The sequence below is a fragment of the Patella vulgata genome, chromosome 6 (genome assembly GCF_932274485.2).
Source record: "Patella vulgata chromosome 6, xgPatVulg1.2, whole genome shotgun sequence".
In the NCBI taxonomy this organism is placed as follows: Eukaryota; Metazoa; Mollusca; class Gastropoda; family Patellidae; genus Patella; species Patella vulgata.
The window spans coordinates 69,630,683-69,656,534 of NC_065884.2; the positions used below are offsets into that span (position 1 = coordinate 69,630,683).

Here is a 25,852-nt window from a genome sequence, read left to right on the forward strand (position 1 = left end):
CGGTTGCATGCCGTCTATGACTTGCCATGATTTTGCTAAATTTAAAATATTTTTCATAATGTTGTGCCGCCATTTTTTCGTGTGTTCCAAGGTGTGTCGTTGGCAAAAAAGGTTGAGAAGCACGGAGTTAAACGAACAGAAACGAAAAGAATAACAGATTTATCGGTCTTAAAAATATTACCTTACAAGGTTCCAAATATATACAAACTCTTATAATATATACGAAATAAGAGTAAAATGTATATGCCCTAATATTTAAAGGGTATAATGGAAACGACATGAGACACTTCCTTACAGAACAAAGTAATTATCTCTGCTGGCGCGAATTAGATATATTTTGTATCAATTCCAAGAAGAGTTTTGTAAAAGAAAGGGAGGTAATTATATAGGGCAAACAACAATTTGTGTCTAACTCACAAAACACTTAAAGTTAAATAGTAAATTGTATATTAAAATAATACCTTTTGATAATATTCTTTAATAAAATGTGATAACATAACAACATACCCAGATTAAGCCCGTGGGATCTTCGGGACAGAGACAGGGAAATGGGCTTTAACGCCCACTCCACATAAACTAGGTCATTTTGGGACTATAAACACGTGGTTTTATTTTATTTCAATAATTCGCTTGCGCGTAGGGGTATTTAGCAGTGGGAAGAAACCAGAGGACTCTTTGTCACGTACAACCGGGGAATCGAAACCACGCCAGTCGACTCAATGACAGACCGTATGATACAGCGGGCGCGTGCTAACCGTTCGCCCCCCCCCCCAACGGCTAATGGAGAAGGGTGTACAAATTTGTACCAGTACAGCTGCACGAGGTTAGATAAGCGATCCTATACCCCTTGTCACGTACAACCGTGAAATCGACACCACACCAGTTGACTCAATGACAGACCTCATGATACCGCGCACGCGCTAACCATTCAGACACCCCCCCCCCCTGCCCCTGCACACTAAGAAAATTTCTCACGAAAGAAGTCAGCTATTACGAAAACCCGAGGTCCCGTGTACAATTTGGCGTGCACGTAAAAGACCCCTTGGCAGTTGGTATTCGATATAAGAGAAGGCCGTAGCGCCGCTTTCCGGGTAAAATTTCCCTCGTAGGACACTGTATGGCATATACCTGTCGTCATTAGCCCAGTAGGACGTTAAACCCCATTTCATTTATCGTGATACCCTTTAAAGATACATTAGTTAAGAGTTTAATAAAGAGTTGGTCATTCTTGCTATAATAATTCAAAAAAAGATGATAAAAAAAACCAAAATATTGAAAATTTCGATCAAATTACTTCATTCACAGCCAAGTAATCATTGTTTGTAGTTTTGACAAGATGTGTGCACAGTGGTAACCAGGGCATTGGTATAATCGGGAATTAAATTTTTAAATGGCGAACCGTTTTAATCTAGTTAAAATCTCGAGTATCAGATGCCATAGAGAGTCGATTAAGGTCTTGTTTTGTTAATAAATGTCTAATTAATAGTTTATATAACATTTCAGGCCTAAAGAAAGACCTGCAATAGGCAGATTTAGCTCTTGCATAATGTATGTTTAAGTAATTCTATTTCATTTACTCTACTCTACTATTCTACTTTCCTATTTTATTCACCTATTAATCTTTATCAACCTTTCCATGCCATAAATCGAACACAACACCTCAATTCATGAATTAATATTCTTGCTCAAAGAAAAACAAAAATGATGTGTATATACATAACACAAATCTAAGTGAAAATCGAGGTTTATGGAAAATACAAACTGTAAAGTTCTATCTATAGTTTATCCATTTAAAACTCGATCGCTGTCTTTTTTTTATCATTTCGTTTATATGAACATAAAGATTTTGAGGAGATAAAAACGGCCCTAAAATCGCGCATGATTTGCCTTTATGGCAGGCGTCTTATGCAATATATAATTATAATGATCGATTGGAGATATTTTCAATCGGTTGTCGTTGATTGATCAATGGAAGGTTCGATACGTGAACATGAGTTTGGTTTTAGTACTGCTTATTTACGTGTTACCAAGTACATTGGACAGTCAACAAGCCGAATCATTCTCTCTTCAACACTCTTCAAGTACACAGCAAAATAGCTAATAAAATCATATGAACTAATATGGGGTTTTACGTCCTACTTTTCTGCAGTGATCGGCGGGATAATAAGGACGGCCTTACACTATGGGAGAAAATTTGACCGGACAGCGGCGTGTCTGCCTGCTCTTCGTAAAATTGTACCAAGGGATCTTTTACGTACATGCCTACGAGTAATAAAGGATTGGGCCTGGGTTTTATGTCACATTCTAACGACTACATGTAGACAAATTGTCCGTGACAGGTCGTGCTTCCAGCGCGTTTGATAAGAGGTGGGCCGAGGGAGTCGGGGGGGGGGGGGAGGGGATGATCGGACTATCACATTAAAATTTTCATGGTGAGCACTGCTTTGTGATACATTGCCATAGTCACTATACTACCGTGCCTCCTTGAAACATAGTTAAATAGCGGGTTGTGCCCGTAACTCCGAAACCGGAAGCGCAAGGCCAACGCCACCCAGCCTGTGTTACTCCCCGGTCACTCGGCAAACCTCGGCAGATTCCGGTCCCCCTACATCTAGCCTCGGCTGTATGACAGTAAGTGATATGTACCTACGCCTACACATTTCCGATGCGGCACCGGTTTACTTATAAGGGAAACTTGCACGCGTTTAGAAAGAAATTCTCACAATTGCGTCGTTCGAAGAGTGTGTAGAATTTTCAGTGCAAATTTGTCCTTGTCTAAAGAAAATCGGATAAACTTGAAAGAAAAACAGCTTCAAACTTTGAAAATCTTGAAAGATAAAACATTCTTCAAATACGTCGTCATCAATCACGTCATTGGTCGTCATGGACAACGCCATTGTAATTCGGGAACTTGAAAGTAGTTCTAATGGCGGACATTGTCATACAACCGAGATTAGATCTAGGGTACTGGAATCTGTTGAGGTTTGCCGAGTGACTCCCCGGTCCGAGCTACATCTAAACACCAAAATGTCAGCTTCATGACAGCCCTGGTGTAGCGGCTAACCTTGAACAGACAGCCCTGGTGTAGCGGCCAACCTTGAACAAACAGAAGACAGAAAAACACTCACAAATATTGGTATAGATAATGTCAATAGGGCTAGAGCAAATAGCAATTCCCGAAAAATGCACAACAATACATAGACAAAACAGACTAATCAAGAAAACAATTTAGTCAGTGTATTACTGGGTATCAGAGAAATGGAGTGGGGTTTAACGTCCTCTTAATATAATGATTTGGTTACATGGAGACTAACAAACAGTGATACCGAAAACACATTGGTTTAAAAGACCTGTGGACAGTAGGGGAAACCCCACTGTTCGAATAAAACTTCCCTCGTAACAAACTCTATGGTTCCCCACTCATTCTCGGGGGTTTACGCCGGGTTCTACAGTTTTCGTCCACTGCTAAATACTCTCTCTGTGTCTCTAATTTAGCACGGATGGAGAGAGAGAGAGGGAGAGAGAAGAGAGAAAGAGAGAGAAATGGGGTTTAACGTCCACTCGACACAGACTAGGTCATTTCGGAACTAACATAGGGATCTTTAGCAGTGAGAGAGCGAAATGGGGTTTAACGTCCACTTGACACAGACTATGTCATTTCGGAACTAACATAAGGGTATTTAGCAGTGAGAGAAATGGGGTTTAACGTCCACTCGACACAGACTAGGTCATTTCGGCACTAACATAGGGGTCTTTAGATGTGGGAGGAAACCGGAGGACCCGAAGAAAACCCACGAGGTTGGACAGGCAACCCTACGCCTTGTTACGTACAACTGGGAATTCGAAACCACGCCAGTTGACTCAATGACAGGCCTTATGATACAGCGCGTGCACGTGCTAACCACGGATGGAGCAGTAGAGATATATTTGTTGTAAATCAAGATATTTAAATCCAATAAAATCTCGGCAGAAATCATAATTGGTTATACAGCCGCCATGTTGACTTTACATTTTATCACGGGGTGGATTAAAGACAACATTCCATCGCTTCTATTGACACAATATTACAAATCATCAATACAGACAATTTACTCGAGAAAAACACCACCATTGTCTTCTTACCGCAATAACCACGAATCGCAATTTTATGTTTAAGCAGAATTAATGAAAATCTGGGTGTTCATACGTCAGGTGTCACGTGGTCAAGGTGAAATTAAAATGGCGGTTTAATTATATTGTTTATATTTCGTTCTACGACAAATGGTGACAATTCTATGGAATATATTTACAGTTTATTAAATTGTTTCAATGATAAATAATTTTTAAAGATACATTATGGGAGATTAGATAAAGAGCTAGCAGTTCTCACTATAATAGTTAAAAACTAGATAATGCAAAGGCAATTTGCTGAAAATTTCAAATTGATCCACCCTGAACCCAGTATTTAGCGATCATCATTACTAAAGTCGGTACGATAAAAAAAACATTGTCTCGATTATCCATTCCATGATTAAATCGTGAATGTAAGTTGGGCAGCAAATGGGATCCTAATTCGGTAAATATCGCTTGCTGGCAATGACATTGAGGGTTGATTATGGTGTGGATACGTTCATTAATGCCTAATTAATAATTTAGATAACATTTCAGGGCTAAAGAAAGACCTGCAATGGGCAGATTTAGCTCTTGCATAATGTATGTTCAAATATGGTGCGTCTGTAAACAAGATTTAGTTGATAACCAATAAGAGTCATTACGTTGAAGGGAAATAGCTTAATTTAACATTATATTGTTGTCAAGGGCTAACTAGCAGATGAACATCAAAATATCAAATCCAATCAAATAGAAAATTGTTTTTAAGATCTTGCGCCGAACGCTATTACAGTGGGGGTATTACGCTGGGCTCTGTCCTGCGTCCACCGTACGGAGCATCTCATAAACTGATCAAGAGAGAGAGAGGGGGGGGGGAGAGATGGGGTTAACGTCCACTCGCCACAAACTAGATCATTTCGGGACCAACACATGGTTTAATTTTATTTCAATAATTCGCTTGCGCGTAGGGGTCTTTAGCAGTGGGAGGACCCGGAGTAAACCCACGAGGTTGGACAGGCGACCCTACTCCTTGTCACGTACAACCGGGGATTCGACTGATCAATAGAACTTCACTAAACTGTATATTAAGTATTTTGTACTATAAGTATATTTTCAAGATAATTCTTTCATTAAGTGGGAGTAAATATTTTTGCTTTTGTAATTTATAAACGTATGTAATTCATGATTATAATTATAAACAATGTATTTATATGTCTGTAATTATTTTTATACGGGAAATGAATTGATTAAAGCACCGACTTGTTTTCAGATCCCATAATTAAATATTGTATCTTTAGATTATGTAAAAAATGATTAAATAAATATTGTTAGATTAAAACCTTTGTGCAAAGATAAACTTAAGATGTTGTGGCCTTTCACTTCCATGCTAAAGATCCCTACTCTAAACAGTAAGGCCCCGTCAGACCGGGGTGGCGTCCTTACTGCGCTGCAGCGATCGTGCGGCGACCAGAAAATGCACAAGGTCGCCGGCAACGCGAGAAAATGTAACAATAAATTACAAACTTGAACAAAGCCGCGTTCTCACAGCTTTCCAGGTCAGATCGCATAACCTTGGCGTTTGTTTTGAACATGTTCAAAGCAAACGCCGTGAATCGGCGATCATTTGCGATCATAGAGACTACAGCGCGATATCTGACGTCTCGACCAAGCTTTTACCACGCTTATGGCAATCTTGATGCGCTCTGATACCATCTTCCGTCGCCGTAGCAGCGCTGTAAGGGCGCCACCTCAGTCTGACGGGGCTATTAGCGACTTGTTTAAATAAAATTGAACTTTCTTTTTCGTCCCATTTGAAAGACTAGATAGTCCCCAGTATTGTCTTTGTACTGTGTTGACTCAGTCACTATGGCAATCGCTCACTAACATTGGAATTCATGGTTCGAGTTTGCCGAGGTGTTGTTTAATCGAGAAATTAAATTGCTTTCATTATTAGTCTGACAATAACCAAGGTGTTGTGTTAGCGAGATCTCTCTCTCTCTCTCTCTCTCTCCAAGTATCGTGTGCATGGTTGGTGCAGGTTCAAGTGAGACTATAATAAGGACGTGGTGTAATAGACTAGTATGACAGATTATAATATAGCATGTCGGGTTTGTTAGATTTCTTATATAATCACATCCTTTATAAGACTATAGACAGGAGATGAAATAATACACAATATAAATTATATACTTCTCTCTCACGATATCTATACTATCTATAAATATACACTGTAAAACGCTTATTGTAAACATAGCCTCTATAAATATTCACTGTAAAACGCTTATTGTAAATATAGTATCTATAAATATTCACTATAAAACGCTTACTGTAAATATAATATATATATAAATACATACTGTAAAGACTTATTGTAAACATAGTATCTACCCATATACACTGTAGAACGCTTACTGTAAACATAATATCTATAAATATACAATGTAAAACGCTTATTGTAAATATAGTATCTATAAATACATACTGTAACACGCTTATTGTAAATATAGTATCTATAAATACACACTGTAAAACGCTTATTGTAAACATAGTATCTATAAATATACACTGTAAAACGCTTATTGTAAACATAGTATCTATAAATATACACTGTAAAACGCTTATTGTAACTATAGTATCTATAAATATACACTGTAAAACGCTTATTGTAAATATAGGATCTATAAATTATAACTGTAAAACGCTTATTGTAAATATAGTATCTATAAATATACACTGTAAAACGCTTATTGTAAATATAGTATCTATAAATACACACTGTAAAACGCTTATTGTAAACATAGCATCTACAAATACACACTGTAAAGCGCTTATTGTAAATATAGTATCTATAAATACACACTGTAAAACGCTTATTGTAAATATAGATCTATAAATATACACTGTAAAACGCTTATTGTAAATATAGTATCTATAAATACACACTGTAAAACGCTTATTGTAAACATAGTATCTACAAATACACACTGTAAAGCGCTTATTGTAAATATAGTATCTATAAATATTCACTGTAAAACGTTTATTGTAAATATAGTATATATTAATACACACTGTAAAACGATTATTGTAAATATAGTATATATTAATACACACTGTAAAACGCTTAATGAAATATAGTATCTACAAATATACACTGTAAAACGATTATTGTAAATATAGTATATATTAATATACACCGTAAAACGCTTAATGAAATATAGTATCTACAAATATACACTGTAAAACGATTATTGTAAATATAGATCTATAAATACACACTTTAAAACGCAATAAATGCATACTGTAAACTGATTGGTCTAACTTTCAAACCACAAACTGCAAATGAAGTCCTAAGACTTGCATAGTGGAAGCCATATAATATTATAGTTTTTGGCTAGAAAGTTAGACCAACCGATGTCATAATATGACGTTCACTATGCTTACATTCTATAGCAATCAATGAAACAATAGGTTAGATGTGATAATACTCCAGAGAGAGAGAGAGAGAGGGAGAGAGAGAGAGAGAGAGAGTACCGTTCACTCGACTCAAACTAAGTCATTTCGGGACTAACATACGGTTGTATTTTATTTCAATAATTCGCTTGCCCGTAGGGTTCTTTAGCAGTGGAAGGAAACCGGAGGATCCGGAGAAAACCCACGCGGTTGGAAGGCGACCCTACCCCTTGCCACGTACAAACTGGGAATCGATCGAGAGAGAGAGAGAGAGAGTTTACCGTCCACTCGACACACCCAGGTTATTCTGAGACTAACATGTGGTTAAATCAACGAGGTTGGGCAGATCTTATGATAAAACGTACAAAGCACTCTTTCAACTACCGTCATTGTTTGATGTAACCGATAGTCGAGGCAATTATTTTTATACTTCACAAAGTGTTGCCCTTTACAGTGAAAATACAAATTTACACAACCAACTTCACAAAACATTTGTTGTATAGTCCAGGTCAACTAGAAACAAGAATCGTCAAGACCAATCAATGGTACCACATATCTCACTAATATCAAGATTCCTATTTAAACATACATTAAACAAGAGCTAAATCTGTCTATTGCAGGTCTTTCTTTAGGCCTGAAATGTTATCTAAATTATTAAAGATACATTATGGGAGATTAGATAAGAGCTGGCAGTTCTCACTATAATAGTTAATAACTAGATAATGTAAAGGCAATTTGCTGAAAATGTCAGTCAAATTGATCCACTCTGAACCGAGATTTTAGCGATTGAATTTTCGGTCTAGCCTTGATCATCAGTACTGAAGTCGGTACGATAAAAAGAACATAGTGTCTGTTATTCATTTAATTATCAATGATCGTTAGGCAGCAGATCGGATTCTAATCCAGAAAATATCGATGGCTATCGATGACATCGAGAGTTGATTATGGTCTGGATAAGTTAATTAACGTCTAATTAATAATTTCGATAACATTTCAGGCCTAAAGAAAGACATGCAATTGGCAGATTTAGCTCTTGCATAATGTATGTTTAATTAGACAATAATTAACTTATCAAGACCATAATAAACTCCAGATGTCATTGCTAGCCTGCGATATTTAGCGTATTGGAAAACATTTTCTGAAAAATAATTAAACGGAAAAATGGATAGATAATCGAGACTTTGTTTTTTTTTATCGTATCTACTATTGTTATGGTAATCGAGGCTATAGCCTAAAATTCAAAACCTAAAATCTCATTTCAGAGTGGAGCAATTTGCCTGAACGTTTCGGCACATTCTATTTACGCTATCTATTTTCTAACTCTAATAGCGAGAACTGTCAACTAATTATCTAATCTCCCATAATATCCCTTTAAATCTATAGAACCAAGAATATCATTAATATTATCAATAGTGATATTCTTCGACAAAACAAAATGTGGAAGCTATTTTCTGGTATGCTGAACTCAATCGGTGTCTGGAAACAAAGTCTGGTACCTGAATCTGTGCCTCTACAAAATCAAATATATAGTTCCATACGCATATATAACTTAAAACTGGGGAGAGAGATGGGGTTTAACGTCCATTCGACACAAACTATGTCATTTCGGGACTCACATCTGGTTCAATTTTATCTCGCTCATTCGCTTGCGCGTAGGGGTCTTTAGTGTGCGGAATCGGGAATACCCGGGGAAAACCCATGGGGTTGGACAGGCAACTCTATTCTTTGTCACATAAAGGCGGGAGTGGAAACTATGTCACTTGACTCAATGACAGACCTTATGATCTAAAGCACACGTTTGAGACCATTCGGCCACCCCAGCACCGACTGGGACAATATAACTGTGTATACCTCACATAATAAACAAGAAATCCAGAAAACTACAAGAAGCCATCCAAATGAAGAGATTTAAGCCTGAACTTTAAATAGAGACGAGAGATTATATCTTCCGAGGAGTTATAATATCTTAATTAATCCTTAATCAGTATCTTTGATGTCCATTTTGTATTGTTATTATTGTTCTTTTCATTATTACTTTGAAGGTTTCAGATTAGTTACTGTTTTTGTTACCTTGTTGTATAAAATTTGATTTCTTGCTATTATACGATCATTACGAACAGCGGATTCTTTTCTATCCGCTCTGATGAAGCCAAACGTCACTCAGCTGGCCGGACCTCCTGTTTTAACTTTATTTTGACAAAGGGAGAAGATGACCCACCCTCTCTTCTCACGCCAGCGAATTTATAAGTGTCTTTTAAGAAACTTTTGATATCCGAGGACTTTTTTATTTAGTGTTTTAACAATTTTCAAGTGTAAATAATTTAATTAAATCAACCTGTCCATAATATCATATTTATTGTATTGGACGTTAAATCTGTAATAAACAACAACAACAACAACTTGAGAACGACAAGAGGAACTTGTTGAAACTTAGTGTGAAATAAACTCAGTGATTGTTTTCCATATAAATTGTGTTTTAATATAATAGACATATAATATTTCCTGACAGCTATACAGCGCGGCGTCAACATATTTTGTAGATAACAAAATCTTCAAAATATTTTAATTCTGATTTAGTAGCCTTAAAAGCAAAAGTGTTGAAACGAAACTAGATAATAAAATAGCTATTACGTGTTAATTTACCCGTTCATATTAAACATCGTTCGTGAAGTATTCTATGTGCCACCACGATCTAATAATGTAAACATTACAGCACCAATGGCGTCAACTTCATAATTTTAATGTTAAAAACAGTTGCCAGACAGAAACCTGATTTCTGATCTTAAAAAGAACCTGAAGACTTAACAGAGAAACAATGCTGAGTTTTTTTATTCTTGTGTTGTTTTATTTTAACGATGGTTTATAAATACTCTGTACTAGCTGTAGGATTAGATTGATCTCAGGTGTACGTCAACAAATTAAACACAAATAAAATCCGCTCTATTTTTAAAAACATACACAGGTTCTCAAAGTTCATTGTCCTTCACCCGGTGCTGTAGGTGCTTACAAAAATACTGAAGTGTTTAAAGTAGCGACTTATTTTAATATGTACCTTTTAAGATACATTATGGGAGATAAGATAAAGGGCTGGTAGTTCTCACTATAATAGTTAAAAACTAGATAATGTAACGGTAATTTAATGAAAATGTCAGTCAAATTGATCCTCCCTGAATCGTGTATCTAGCGATTGAATTTTGAGCCAAGCCTCGATCATCATTACTAAAGTATTTACGATAAAAAAAACATAGTCTCGATTATCCATTTTGTGATTTAATCAGAAGCAGCAGACTAGGTTCTAATCCAGTAAATATCACAGTGTCTAGTCGTTCGAATGGCACAAAAAACAAGGACCCGTGTACACACTGGCATACACGTAAACTAACCCTTGGCAGTTGGAATTCGAAATAAGAGTAGGTCGTAGTGTCGTTCGGGCAAAATTTCCCTCATAGCACATTGTATAACGTATGCCCGTTATCGGTAGGTGAAGAAAAGTAGGACGTTAACCCCATTTCATTTATCTTGATACCCTTTAAGTAATTTTATTTGATTGACTCTACTCTACTATTCTACTTCCCTATTTTATTCATCTATTAATCTTTATCAACCTTTCCATGCCATAAATCGAACACAACACCTCAATTCATGAATTAATATTCTTGCTCAAAGAAAAACAAAAATGTTGTGTATATACATAACACAAATCTAAGTGAAAATCGAGGTTTATGAGAAAATACAAACTGTAAAGTTCTATCTATAGTTTCATTTTATTTCTAGAAGAAAACTTGTCGCTTAAAAATACACTATGCAAGAGCTAAATCTGCCTATTGTAGGTCTTTCTTTAGGCCTGAAATGTTATATAAACTATTAATAAGACATTTATAAACAAAACAAGACCATAATCGACTCTCGATGGCATCGGATACTCGAGATTTTAACTAGATTAAAACGGTTCGCCATTTAAAAATTTAATTCCCGATTATACCAGTACCTTTGTTACCACTGTACACACATCTTGTCAAAACTACAAACAATGATAACTTGGCTGAGAATGAAGTAATTTGAGTGAAATTTTCAATATTTCCTTTTTTTATCATCTATTTTTTAATTATTATAGCAAGAATGACCAACTCTTTATCAAACTCTTAACTAATGTATCTTTAAAGGCTCAATACCACTCTTGTTGTAACTGAATAATATGTCCTAATCTTTATTCTGATCAACAAATTGTACTATTTTACCATATTCCAATTAATTGATGATATAAATTTCATCTTAACACACCTAATTTAAAAAAATTCGAAAAATTCAACTAAGAGATTTGAAAAGCATGACGTAACGCTTTTCAAATGTGACTTGGGTTTAAAAATATTTTTGAACCCTCTTGACAAGTAAAATAGGATTTAATGGATAATTTACACAACAGGTAGGACACTTAAACATCTAGTACTTATTATAAGGCTAATTTTTATTTTCTGGAGCTGTCAAGCCAGTAAGGGTGTTATTGTCCCTTTAAAACATGACTCCGCTGTAAATACAGATTCCACATAAAGTATGATTATACTATAAAATAATATAAGTACACGTATATTATTCTGGTAATATTGGAAAGTGGTGGATAGCCGTCCCAGTAATCTCTTATAAAGCTACCGACAGAGTATGATGATACTATAAAATATATTGTATTAGTAATATAGACGTTTTGGTTAGTTGGTCAATGGTAGTTATGGGGTTTATAGTCAACTGTAAAAACTGTAAAACCAATGTTGTATAAACATGACTTTCTATAGGCCTATTACATATAACACAGATTTGATCATAAACTTACTTATTACATTTAACGCCATTCCTATGATCTTTTCATATAATATAAAAATACTTACTGTAAATGGGTCACAGTGCCGCGGTTATTATTGCACGGGCTCATTACCTCGAAGTTCCCTGTTTCGATCATGAGAAGGTCTATGCTGCAGGATTGAGGAGAGAGCAAGACCCCTACGCGCAAGGGAATTATTGAAATAAAATTGAACCATATGTCAGTCCCGAAATGACCTAGTTTGTGTCGAGTGGACGTTAAACCCCATTTTTCTCTCTCTCCATTAGCCGTGTTCATTAGCCTAGTCGGAGCAGGACAGAAGGACGTTAAACCTCATTTCATTTCATTTCATTAGCAAAGTTGGTGCAGAAAGATAGTGCGTTAATATGGAAGGATGTCGCTGCCAATATTAAATGCTCTGCTAAAATATCTTTTCCATTGATTATATGTAAAAAGTACAATGTACAATGTCCTAAAACCGGTAATGATGAAGTAAAAAGACCTCTAAGGCCAAAGTTAAATGTAAAACGTCAAATGTAATGTAACAAATGACAAATGTTTGACTTTGTACTTTTTACACGAAATCAATAGAAAACACATTTTAGCAGAGCATTTAATATTGGCAGCAATACCCTTCCATACGTTAAATCCCATTTTAAGTCATTTTTTTGTTTCTGTGTAGTGTTAACCTGTAACCAGGTCACTATGCTACACCATAGTTTATACATTGTATTATATATTACAGATATAGGCTACTGGGACTGTAACACGTCTTACAGGTTATCTTAAAACTCGACCACTCATCCCACGCATTATCTTCAAACCCAGTTTCAATATCACTCCACAAGTCGAACAACAAATTATCAATATTTAATTATATCTCATTTCCTTTTTTAAAAGATCTCAATGAAATCTATAAACAATAGAGACATATTTAAAAACATATCGTTTACATCAATAGAAGTTCAGAAATGGAACTTGACATGAACTGAAATATAATACAATCATCATTTCGTTTTGTTCTATTGCCGTTTTATTTGAAATTAAAACTTCATGTTCCATTACAAACAACGCTGTATTAATTGTTTCCGTTCACGTTCTTGTTTAAGGAGTTCAACTTGACTTGTTTAAGCTTTGATGTTGGATTGGGAGTTGTTTTTTTTTGTTGTTGTTGTTGTTGGTGGGTATATTTTTTTGCAAACCGTAGCTTTAGGAAATGTAGGTAGAGTATTTTTTTTTTTTTTTTTTAATTCTTTATATTTATTCAAGGCTAAACCTCTTACATAACTTAAGCACTTGAGAATAGACACTAATGCCCCCGTCAGACCGGGGTGGCGTCCTTACGGCGCTGCTCCGACCGTACTGCAACCAGAAAGCACACACGATCGCTGGAAAACGTGAAGACAACACGCGAAGATGTCCCAAAGAATTACAAACTTGAAAAAAAGGCCCGTTCTCACAGCTTTCCAGGCCAGATCGCAGAACCTTGGCGTTGACTTTGAACATGCTCAAAAGAAACGCGTATGGCGATCTTGGCGCGCTCTGATGAGACAATTTTCCGTCCCCGAAGCAGCGCAGTAAGGACGCCACCCGATCTGACGGGGCTATTAGCTAGTTGACTGACATTTTAAGTCATAAATCGACGATTTTGTTAAGTATTTATTCTGCTTCCATTTTCTAAATTTGAAAATTTTTATTTAGTCTTTGTGCGTATAACAGATTATTTAACAGTATACTAATTGTTAGATATGGCAGCCATTTAGAGCAGAGATCTATTTTCGAAGTATGAAGTAGGCGGATCTCTGTGTGCAGAATGGGCGCCAAACCTGAGATTTGCTTGCTGTTTGGTGTTTAGCCTCTGCTTCCAGAATAAATGATATCGCATGACCATGACGATTTAATGGTTTAGCTGGCATTTCTTCCCCTTTTTTTTAAAATAACAAAAAAACAACACAGTCACCTCAGCTAAACGAGTTACCCTGTTAAATTACCTTTATCATTACCTTGATCGTTTAACGTCCGCTTTCATTATCGTGATATCGCAGACAAGGTCTAGGAATGCTGAAGCTTACTGTAGTGTAAATATACCGATGTTGTTAGAGCTTACAGTAGTGTAAATAATGACGTAAATTTTGGAAATTAAGATTTGATTAATATTATGGAAGCTTACAAGGCCTTGTGTGGTTGGTAATATAACAATTTTAATAGGGTTATATGAGAGAGAGAAATTGGGTTTAACGTCCAGTCGACACAAACTAGATCATTTCGGGACTAACAAATGGTTTAATTTTATTTCAATAATTCGCTTGCGCGAAGGGAGAAAACCCACGAGGTTGTACAGTCGACCCTACTCCCTGTCACGTACAACCGGGGATTCGAGATCACGCCAGTTGACTCTATGACGAGCCTTATGATACAGCACGCACAGCCATCGCCCCGGGTATTATATGACTGGATAATTACGTCAGAGAGACTATAACACAGACTAGGTTAAGATTTATTTCAATAATTCGCAGAGGTGTAGAGGACTTTAGTGAAATTAAATTAATCGCAACCAACCTCCGGCACAGCTGCCAAGTGTGTGTGTGTGTGTGTGTGGTGGGAGGGAGGGGGTATCACCTCGCTAAATCGAAAGGATCTTTCGAGGCCTACACCAGGAGCGAAATGGAAACCCCTACTGGTTTGCTTGCAAGCCGGCTCGTTACTCATCGAGACACAGCGGGTCCCTAATCTAATCATGCCTAGTTAGTGATGTCAGCAAGTTCATGACGTTTATATCAAGTTCATGACGTATATCTGGTTGATGACGTATAGCCCCCCCCCCCCTTTCGTTTCACTTATATATTCAGGACATCAAGGTAAAATCAGAAATATATACTCAACAAAAATAATAAAAACTTATTTAAGTGGACTTAATTCACGTGTCTTGTTAAAAGCCAAGACTAATGATTATAATTTTATGTTGAAATCACAACAGAGAGTTAGTGTTTAACAGTTAAATAAAACATATGTTTTTAGTATTTGACTCATTGAAATCGTGTAATTCTCTAATAATAATGTACTTATATAAAAAAAATAAGGGAAAATATGTAATGGAATTGACCACAGAGGTTCCAATTGTTGAATGAGTTGGGTGCTGTCTGACTAACCAGGTGGTCTGGGTTCGATCCCAGTGTTGACTGGGAGATTTTCTCGGAATTGTCCCGCCTGGTTCCCTCATGCTACACTGCATGACGTACTCCTATCAGCTATAGCCCGGTAGGTCATTAAATCCAGTTCCATTCCGTTTCATTTATTTTTCAACATACGAAAATTTCAGAAGCACAAATACGCGATTATGTTTCGAGCTCAGGGAGGTGGATGGCTGAATTGTTAGCGCGTGCGCGTTGTATCATAAGGTCTGTCATTGAGTTAACTGGCGTGGTTTCGATTCCCCGATAGTACGTGACAAGGAGTAGGGTCGCCTGTCCAACCATGTGGGTTTTCTCCGGTCCTCCGGTTAAGCCCCCCCCCCCCCGCACACACTGCTAAAGACCCTTACGCACAAGCGAATTATTAAAATTAAATTGAACCATATGTTAATCCCGAAATGACCTAGTCTGTGTCGAGTGGGCGTTAAGCCCCGGGCGAATTATTAAAATAAAGCTGAACCATGTTAATCCCGAAATTACCTAGTTTGTGTCGAGTGGGCGGTAAACCCCATTTCTCTCTCTTTCTCTCTAAGTTTCGAGCCCAGATTGAATCTGCATAATCAAGGTAAGAAATAAACTACAGAACTCACCTGAGCTGTTTGGCTTTCTGGATAGATCAACAAATTGTTTCTGTATTAATCCGACCAGGTTGAAAATAATATCCTAAAGATGAAATATCCACTTTAACGATTATCCCTGCTTCCAATGTTGATAATGTCCAGATATTTAATGAGTGTATGAAGATGTCGAGTTATTGCTACTTAAACTAGTAATAATATATGATAGCCGACTCGGTCAGGTGATACTTCTTGTACAGAGTGCCCAAACACGTGGAAACTGAGAGATTCTACAGGAAACAAGCGGTAATTCTTAACCCCAGGCATAATTCGCCTCTATTAGAAGTCTTAACTTATTCTGACACAAATATTAAATGACAACTAACTCAAAAACTTCCGCCCTCGGCGTTTTTACTCGGGAACTATCAGACTTCGTACAGTTTGGTAAATAAACCATCCCGTGTTTAGCCTCGATTATTCCATTTCACTCGTTCAACAAGTAAACATGGTCTATTTCTGAATATTTGGTGCTAATTTTCCCAGGAATGAGTGGTGTATTGTTTCCCGCGTAAACCTAAACAAAAGCTGAACCAACACACACATGTAAATATTATGTATTATAGTTGTGTAACGCTTTAAATTGGTTTAATTTGGGAAACTTAGAAAGCGGTTCCTTGTGTGAAATTCTTGTCAAATAGACAATAAGCCTCCCCCATTCAACAAATTGTGTCGTATTAGTGTGAACATCATTTGTGGATTTTGTGTTTAAAATATTTAATTGATGAAAGCGTGTTGTAAAAGTGAGATTTGTTATCTGTTTGACAAGTTGTATGATCACGAGATAAGCTAGTTGTTGTCACAGCAACTGTAAACAACAAATATATGTTCATATTAACACCTTTCACAATGGCGACCACGGCAGCGCCAAACACTCACGCCCATTGTATATAGGGTATTGGGTAGCCGAGTTGTAAAACGCGTGTGCTGTAGATATTTCCAGGATATTATGCAGTTCTCTCCAATAGCAAAGAACCCTAAGCGAAACCGGATTATTAAAATTTAAAAAAAAAAAACCAATAAAATATATTTTAGTCCAGAAATGACCCTACCCTACATGCGATCGAAACCACTCCACTTGACTTAATGCCAAACCTTATGATCTAACGCGCACACATTAGACCAAACGACCCCCAGTGTCCCACCCATCCCGGTCAGAATATGTAGAACGTAAAGGTCACATTTAAAGGAAATGTAATGTTGCAAGTTCATGCCTTATAAATCCATGAACTGACTTTTGAATTTCCAGGACAAATTATCTAACCAAATATAGGCCTAGCAGAAAAATTGAAAAAAAAAACCCTAACAGTTCGTTTTACGAAATGAAATGAAGTTTAACGTGTTCTATAGAGAGGGTTTCGCGCGGACAGCGGTGCAACGGCCTATTCTTATTTCGAATTCAAATTTGGTGTACACGGGACCCGGGTTTTCGTCCCATCCGAACGAATACGTCGTTCCCTGTCAGGCTAGTGCACTGAAAAGGGGAAATCAAGACGTTAACTCCCGAGAGGCGTTGGGTGGCCGAATGGTTAGCGCGTGCGCGTTGTATCATTAGGTCTGTCATTAAGTCAACTTGCGTGGTTTCGAGTCCAAGGTTGTACGTGACAAGCAGTAGGTTTGCCTTTCCAACTGCCTGGTTTTTTTCAGGGTCCCCCGGTTTCCTCCCACTACTAAAGACCCTAGGACCACCAAGTTAGCGAGCCAGCCCCTTAATCACTGAGCCACCGAAGCTCCCCAGTTCTTTTAACAGATACCAAATCGTTATAATGTGTTAGGATGGCGCCAAGCTACTATATGATAGAAATAATGACGTCAATGCTGGGTATTATATAAATTATGAAAACCATTCGTCATTTTTATCCGGAACGAAATCATAAATCAATCATCCACATGACAATAGCAAGATGAGAAATATCACAATTACAGATTGTATCAATCCGCTAAAACAATCCACATAATGAAATAGTTCCTATATTACACGGAGTTGAATCAGATAACCTACTGATTAATGGGCTGACATATTGGTAGGTGGTCTTAAAATGACAGAGACTACTGCTAAATATAGACTCGAATAAATTACACATCTGATAAATTAAATTAATAAAAAAAGGTTTGGACGTTAATGTCTGTGTTGTATGTAGGTCTGTAGATCACTGGGGCATCAGACCCCCCGGGGTAGTAATGTTAGCCGAACACACCCTCATTAGTATATTAAATAGACATGATAGGGGCGGATCCAACACTTGTAAATCAACACTTTTTTATGAGAAAAGTTTCTCGGCCGTGTGCTTTATCCTTTATCGTCAGATGTGGGACAGGATGGGCAGTCAAAGCACGAGATAATGATATAGACATTATGTGATATCACAATTAATGCTTTGCATCCATGAAATTGAATCACAATGTCATTGTATTAATTCATAATAAAAAATTGACGTCAAACGAGGTGTTGAATTTCTCTGCTTAAAAAGCTCAATGTGTATGTATATACGCCAAAATGACGATAGAGACCATGCGGGAGGGGGGTGGGGGTATCTGGCAAACCCCCTCCTGCAAAAATTCCTGGATCCGCCCCTGAATTGATATATAAAAAGATTCTACTCTCGGGTAAGAGGATATAGAAATATGAGGTTTTTAGTAAGAAAAAACTAATTTCATCTTAGCTAGCGCTTTCACCCACTACCGGGATCATCAGACATTTAAAGTTACAATTTCATATTTTTAAGTTATATTTTTAAAATGTATTAAAATAAAGCCCTAAAATAGATGGTATCTATAAACAGTCCTACCTTGTTAAAGAATAATCCTATTAATCCTAGAATTCACTATTGCCAGTTGAGAAATTGGCAAAAATATCATTTTCATCTTCAAATTCAAACGTTTGAAGATAGTTACTCCATGGTGGAGAATAGAAAACAAGGGGGGTAATTGGGAGGTAATTGTGTTATTATTTCCGATGTAAATGAGTTTTAAATGTGAGAATGTCACCTATGATCGTATAATAGTCAGTTGACAACCTATTGAGCAAAAGACATAGAAATAATTATGTTTTGACTTTCTTAGAAAATATGAAATTGTAACTTTAATAATAAAATAAAAATATATAAAACGATATAACTCTCAGTTAAAGATACATTAGTTAAGAGTTTAATAAAGAGTTGGTCATTCTTGCTATAATAATTCAAAAATAGATGATAAAAAAAGGAAATATTGAAAATTTCACTCAAATTACTTCATTCTCAGCCCAGTTATCATTGTTTGTAGTTTTGACAAAATGTGTGCACAGTGGTAACAAAGGCACTTGTATAATCGGGACTTAGCCTCGCTTTCTCATTTTTAAATTAAATTTTTAAATGGCGAACCGTTTTAATCTAGTTAAAATCTAGACTATCCGATGCGATAGAGAGTCGATTATGGTCTTGTTTTGTTAATAAATGTCTAATTAATAGTTTATATAACATTTCAGGCCCAAAGAAAGGCCTGTCATATGCAGATTTGGCTCTTGAATAGTGTGTGTTTAAACATATAAGTAAAATTCAAATATTAGAGAAAAAACACTAAAAATTAATTTTTTGGCTAGTATACTTTCATCGTTATCAAACGAATCGTCAGGCCATTTTAATGCGTTACTATGCTGTTACAATAACGTTAGGTCATAACAGAGGAAAATGACATATCTAAAATATAAACATTAAAACGAAATATATTCAGATCAAATAAAATGGGGTTGAAAGTCATAGTTTTCTGCTCCGACTGTGCTAATGAAGACGTACAAACGCCATACGGTGTGCTATGAGGGAAATTTATCCCGGATATCTGTATTACGGTCTACTCTTATTCGAATTCCAACTGTCAAGGGATCTTTTACGTGCACGCCAATGTGTACAAGGGACATGGGTTTTTCGTACTATGCGAACTGGCTATTTATTGTCCCTTGCCAGGCCCTCCGTCCTTTTGTTGGCGTTTCCTTCTACCATGCATCAAGATTTCTTTTACGAGCAAGGTTGGAACTTGGTTTTTCGTCCCATCTGAAAGACTAGATAGTCCCCCGTATTATTTTTGTACTGTGTTGACTCAATCACTATGGCGGTCGCTCACTAACAGTGTGATTCATAGCTTGCCGAGGTGTTGTTTAATCGAGTAATTAAATTGCTTTCATTATTAGTCTGACAATAACCAAGGTGTTGTGTTAGCGAGATATTAAAGTTCTTTTATTTCTCTCTTTTCTTTCATCCCTCTCTCTACCCACCTGGGGGTTGGATGACCGAATGGTTAGCACGTGCGCGCTGTATCATACGGTATGTCATTGAGTCAACTGGCGGGGTTTCGATTCCCTTGTTGTACGTGACAAGGAGTAGGGTCGCCTGTCCCATCTCGTGGGTTTTCTCCGGGTCCTCTGGTTTCCTCCCACTACTAAAAAGACCCCTACGCGTAAGAGCATTATTGAAATAAAATTGAATCATGTGTTAGTCCCGAAATGACCTAATTTGTGTCGAGTGGACGTTAAACCCCATCTCTCTCTCTCTCTCTCTCTCTCTCTCTCTCTCTACCATCTCTCTCCCTCTCTCTCTCTTTTTCTCTCTCTCTCTCTCTCTGTCATAGACTTCTTTAATTTCTTTCTTTATATTGAATTGTGATTAAACGGACACCAAGAATAGTCCACGTTTACATATCAAATCCATTCGCTTCACACGACAAACTAGTAAAGCTATTTTAAATAGAGACGATGGCGGGGGGATTTTTAAACATATCTCCCAACTAATGGTCGACTGTCAAAGTAAACACGGTGGGAAGAAGTAATAAAAGAGTTTATTTTTGTAAATAGCAAAAATCATTACGTTTTTATCTTTTTTGTTATACCAGAACGCTCTCTGGATCCATAGATATCTTGCCCCAGTTTAGAAATTTATTTAGAGCCAATCGACCGTGTGCATGAGCCAATCGAACTCACGCTGCTGGCTCTATTTCACTTTAGAGAAGACTTTATATCCAATAAAATGATATAGAGTTTAACGTCCTAGGTTTCTGCATTTACCGGGTATATGGGTAATATACCGGTTATATGGGTAATATACCGGGTAATTTACCGGATATATGGGTAATTTACCGGGTATAAGGGTAATTTACCGGGTATAAGGGTAATTTAACAGGTATAAGAGAGAGAGAGCGAGAGAGAGAATGAGAGAGAGAGAGAGAGATACAAACTAAGTCATTTCGGGACTAACACATGGTTTAATTTTATTTCAATAATTCGCTTGCGCGTAGGGATCTTTAGCAGTGGGAGGAAACCGGAGGACCCACAGAAAACCCACGAGGTTGGACACGCGACCCTACTCCTTGTCACGTACAAACAGGTATAAGGGTAATAATAATTTAACAGGTATAAGGGTATAGTGTCCTAGGTTTCTACATTTACCGGTATATGGGTAATTTACCGGGTATATGGGTAATTTACCGGGTATATGGGTAATTTACCGGGTATATGGGTAATTTAACAGGTATAAGGGTATAACGTCCTAGGTTTCTGCATTTACCGGGTATCTAAGGGTAATGTACCGGGTATAGGGGTATAACGTCCTAGGTTTCTGTATTTACCGGGTATATAAGGGTAATGTACCGGGTATAGGGGTATAACGTCCTAGGTTTCTGTATTTACCGGGTATCTAAGGGTAATGTACCGGGTATAGGGGTATAACGTCCTAGGTTTCTGTATTTACCGGGTATATAAGGGTAATGTACCGGGTATAGGGGTATAACGTCCTAGGTTTCTGCATTTACCGGGTATCTAAGGGTAATGTACCGGGTATAGGGGTATAACGTCCTAGGTTTCTGCATTTACCGGGTATCTAAGGGTAATGTACCGGGTATAGGGGTATAACGTCCTAGGTTTCTGCATGTACCGGGTATATAAGGGTAATGTACCGGGTATAGGGGTATAACGTCCTAGGTTTCTGCATGTACCGGGTATTTAAGGGTATAACGTCTCAGATGTCTGTATTTACCGGGTATAAGGGTATAACATCCTAGATGTCTGTATTTACCGGGTATCTAAGGGTAATTTTGAACCTGCTTTTAATTGATCACGAGGGGATCTGCAATTCATCGGCTTATAACTAAACACACGTTAAGTTCTCTAATCAGCTGCTATATATCCAGAAATATTAGTACAACCGTAAAGCTGCACTAATTTGTTTCACGGTAAACGATGAAAAGATAAAAGGTATAGGACTGCACCACACACAAACAATTACACAGGACAAACCTACGGACACCACACAAAATGAGCCTACACATACACCCCGAACGACAAAATGAATGGATCCGGGGGCCAGCCGTTTACAATAAATTTATTATAATAAACCAAAAACAATTTTTAAGTGAATGGACCGGGGAAATCAATGTTTAAGTGAATGGACCGGGGGAAATCAGTCGTTTACATAACATTTACTAAAATAAAGTAATGACATGAAATGAAATGGGTTTAACGTCCTACTGTTCTGCTCCGAACTGGGCTAATGAAGACGGGCATACGCCATACAGTGTGCTATGAGGCATATTTTTCCCGGTTAGCGGCACTACGGCCTACTCTTATATCGAATGCTAACTGCCAAGGGATCTTTTACGTGCATGCCAATCTGTGCACGGGACCTCGGTTTTTCGTCCCATCCAAACGACTAGACAGCTGCCCTTGTCAGGCCCTCCGTCCTGCATCACTGACAAGGGGGAACCACGCCGGAAAATCTGGATGAACTTTCTCGACCAATGCAGGGATCGAACACCCAACCTCCAGGCTAGCGAGCCAGCGTCTTACCCACTTAGACACCGTGACCCCCAAAATAAAGTCAAACAACATATATTAAATGTAATACCACTTTAAGAAAGAGTTGACCTTATCCACTGCGTTAATCCACGTGGGCGCATTAATGTATATATATTATAAAGTATGTAATCAAATAGCCTATTTACAAGCTCATAACAAAATCCGACGATTTTAAAGACACACCTAGCCACTTTAGTGGAATCGGACGTAAAATAAAGTTATTCACATATAAATGAAGCCTACCATTTTAATGTAAATACATTAGTTATTATGTAAAGAATCGTCTGACGAAAATCGATAGCCAAATTATTATTACTTTATGTATCCAGACGCATAAAGATCGTGGGGTAAAATAAAAAGAACCATAATAACTGATCGAATTAACTAGAAAGGAATAGTGTATAATCCTTCGAATGGGTCCAAAAACCCCGATCCTCTATACATATTGGTATGTACGTAAAGGAACCCTTGGCAGTTTAATATGGGACGAAGGGTAGCCCTATATGGAAACACGGTTGTCCGTCTTCATTAGCGAGAGAGAGAGAGAGAGAGAGAGAGAGAGCGATGGGGTTTAACGTCCACTCAACAAAAACTAGATCATTTCGGGACTACCATATGAATCAATTTTATTTCAATAATTGGCATGTTCGTAGGGGTCTTTAGCAGTGGGAGGAGACCGATGGACCCAGAGAAAAGCCACAGACCTTATGATACAGCGCGCACGTACTAACCATTCGGGAAACCAACCCCCCTTCTTCATTCGCCCACTCGGCGCAGAAAAGTAGAACGTTAAATCTTATTTTGTTCTATTCTGCCATGTTGTGACTTGAACATTTCTTCTGGTATGCTGGGGGCTTTAAGTAAAACAAACAACTGAGTAAAACATTGCGATACGGTTACAAGCAGGCCGACGTATCTCTATAACTGATCGAATTAACATGTAATATTACAACATAATGGCTTTAGAAATAATAAATAATCTACAAGTCACACACAGTTTAAACACCTCCCGTCATTTTTTTCATATTTCCTTTGCGTCTTAACGGCGAACTTTATCTTCCTCGACATTTTCTCAGCATGATTAGTTGTAACATAATTCATAAAATGGTTTCGTAAATAAAATATATCTAAAGATAATAGGCCCTAGTGGATTATTTTTTGCTTTTTTTTTTTAAAACATAAATTTATATACTGTCTGTATTATGATTATATCGTTGAGATTTACTGAGATCGACACCATAACACCATGATCTGCATGAGAAGCTTTTAAAATATTATATCTAATTATTTATGGAACGCCGTTAAGATAATTCATTTCTTGGTGAAATCCTTGGAATTTTAGTTATGCTGTAATAACTGAATTACGATATTGTCTCTCAGTGTCGGTCGGGGGGGGGGGGGGCCGAATGGTTAGCACGTGCGCGCTGTGTCATGAGACCTGTCATTGAATCAACTGGCGTGGTTTCGAATCCCAAGTTGTACGTGACAAGGAGTAGGGTTGCCTGTCCAACTGTGTGGGTTTTCTCCGGGTCCTCCGGTTTCCTCCCACTGCTAAAGACCCCTGCGCGCAAGCGAATCATTGAAATAAAATTTTATAGTTCAAAATATTGTTTTACTTGTCTTTACTACACTAGGATCTGGAAGAGTTTTAATCTAGTTAAAATCTCGAGTATTCGATGCCATCGAAATTTGATTATGGTCTTGTTTTGTTAATAAATGTCTAATTAATAGTTTCAATAACATTTCAGGAGTAAAGAAAGACCTGCAATTTAATAATTAAATTAAGAAATGGGAAAGCGAGGCTAAGTCACGAATGTACCAGTACCCTGGTTACCATAATGCACACAAACAGTCATAACTTGGCTCGGAATTAAGTAATTTGAATGAAATTTTCAATATTTTCATTTTACATCATCTACACCTGTTACCACTGTTTGTCGTGTATTTTGTACACGAGGAGCAGTCCATTTGCTGATTACACTATTTTGCTTGAATACACTATTTTGCTATAACGTTTTTTAGGACTTCGAATTCTGTCTTATGGTTTGGATTGTTCGTACTTGGTTTTATTTTATTATAGCAAGAATGATCAAATCTTTATCTAAATCTTAGGATGTTAAACCCCATTGAATTTCATTTCATTTGATATCTCTCACTAATCGTTCGAGATATATATTACGTAATTATAGTTAACACGCGTTCTTGTTATGTAAGACTCTGATCGACACCCCGGTACTTGATTAAATGACAGACCTTATGATCTAAAGCACATGCGTTAGACCATTGGGATGAAACCGGGAAAATGAAATGAAATGAAATGGAGTTTAACGTCCTACTGTTCTGCTCCTAAACTGGGCTAATGAAGACGGGCATCCGCCACACAGTGTGCCATGAGGGAGATTTTGCCCGGGCAGCGGCACTATCGCCTACTCTTATATCGAATTCCAACTGCCAAGGGATCTTTTACGTGCATTCCAATGTATACACGGGACCTCGGTTTTTCGTATCACCCGAAGGACTAGACAGCTGTCCTTGCCAGGCCCTCCGTCCTGCATCACTGACAAGGGGAAGATACGCCGAAAAATCTGGATGAACTTTCTCGGCCAATGCAGGGATCGAACACCCGACCTGAAACCGGGAAATATGAACTGTGTTAGGTTGTTGTGTACAGCGGTGCAGGATTTGCTCCTCGGGAAACCGCGTACACCGAGCGGCTCTACTCTAGACAAAAAGTACGAGCTTAGACAGGCGACCCTGTCCCAAATAAAAATGCACGATCCGAGTCAGGCAACTCGTACTCTAAACAAAACCCGCGAGCTTAGACGGACAACCCTCTCCCAAACAAAATGCACGATCTTAGACAGGCGACATGCGA

General features: G+C 37.5%; 1 protein-coding gene across 1 annotated transcript in view; it reads right to left on the minus strand.

The window, feature by feature from the left end:
- Positions 1-16,507, minus strand: part of LOC126824022 (sodium-dependent dopamine transporter) — a 90,039-nt gene extending 73,532 nt beyond the window's left edge. The window contains exon 1 of the mRNA XM_050553125.2: positions 16,134-16,507. The gene's annotated coding sequence lies outside the window, so the exon portion shown is untranslated. The remainder of the gene's footprint in view (positions 1-16,133) is intronic.
- Positions 16,508-25,852: the final 9,345 nt, after the last annotated feature.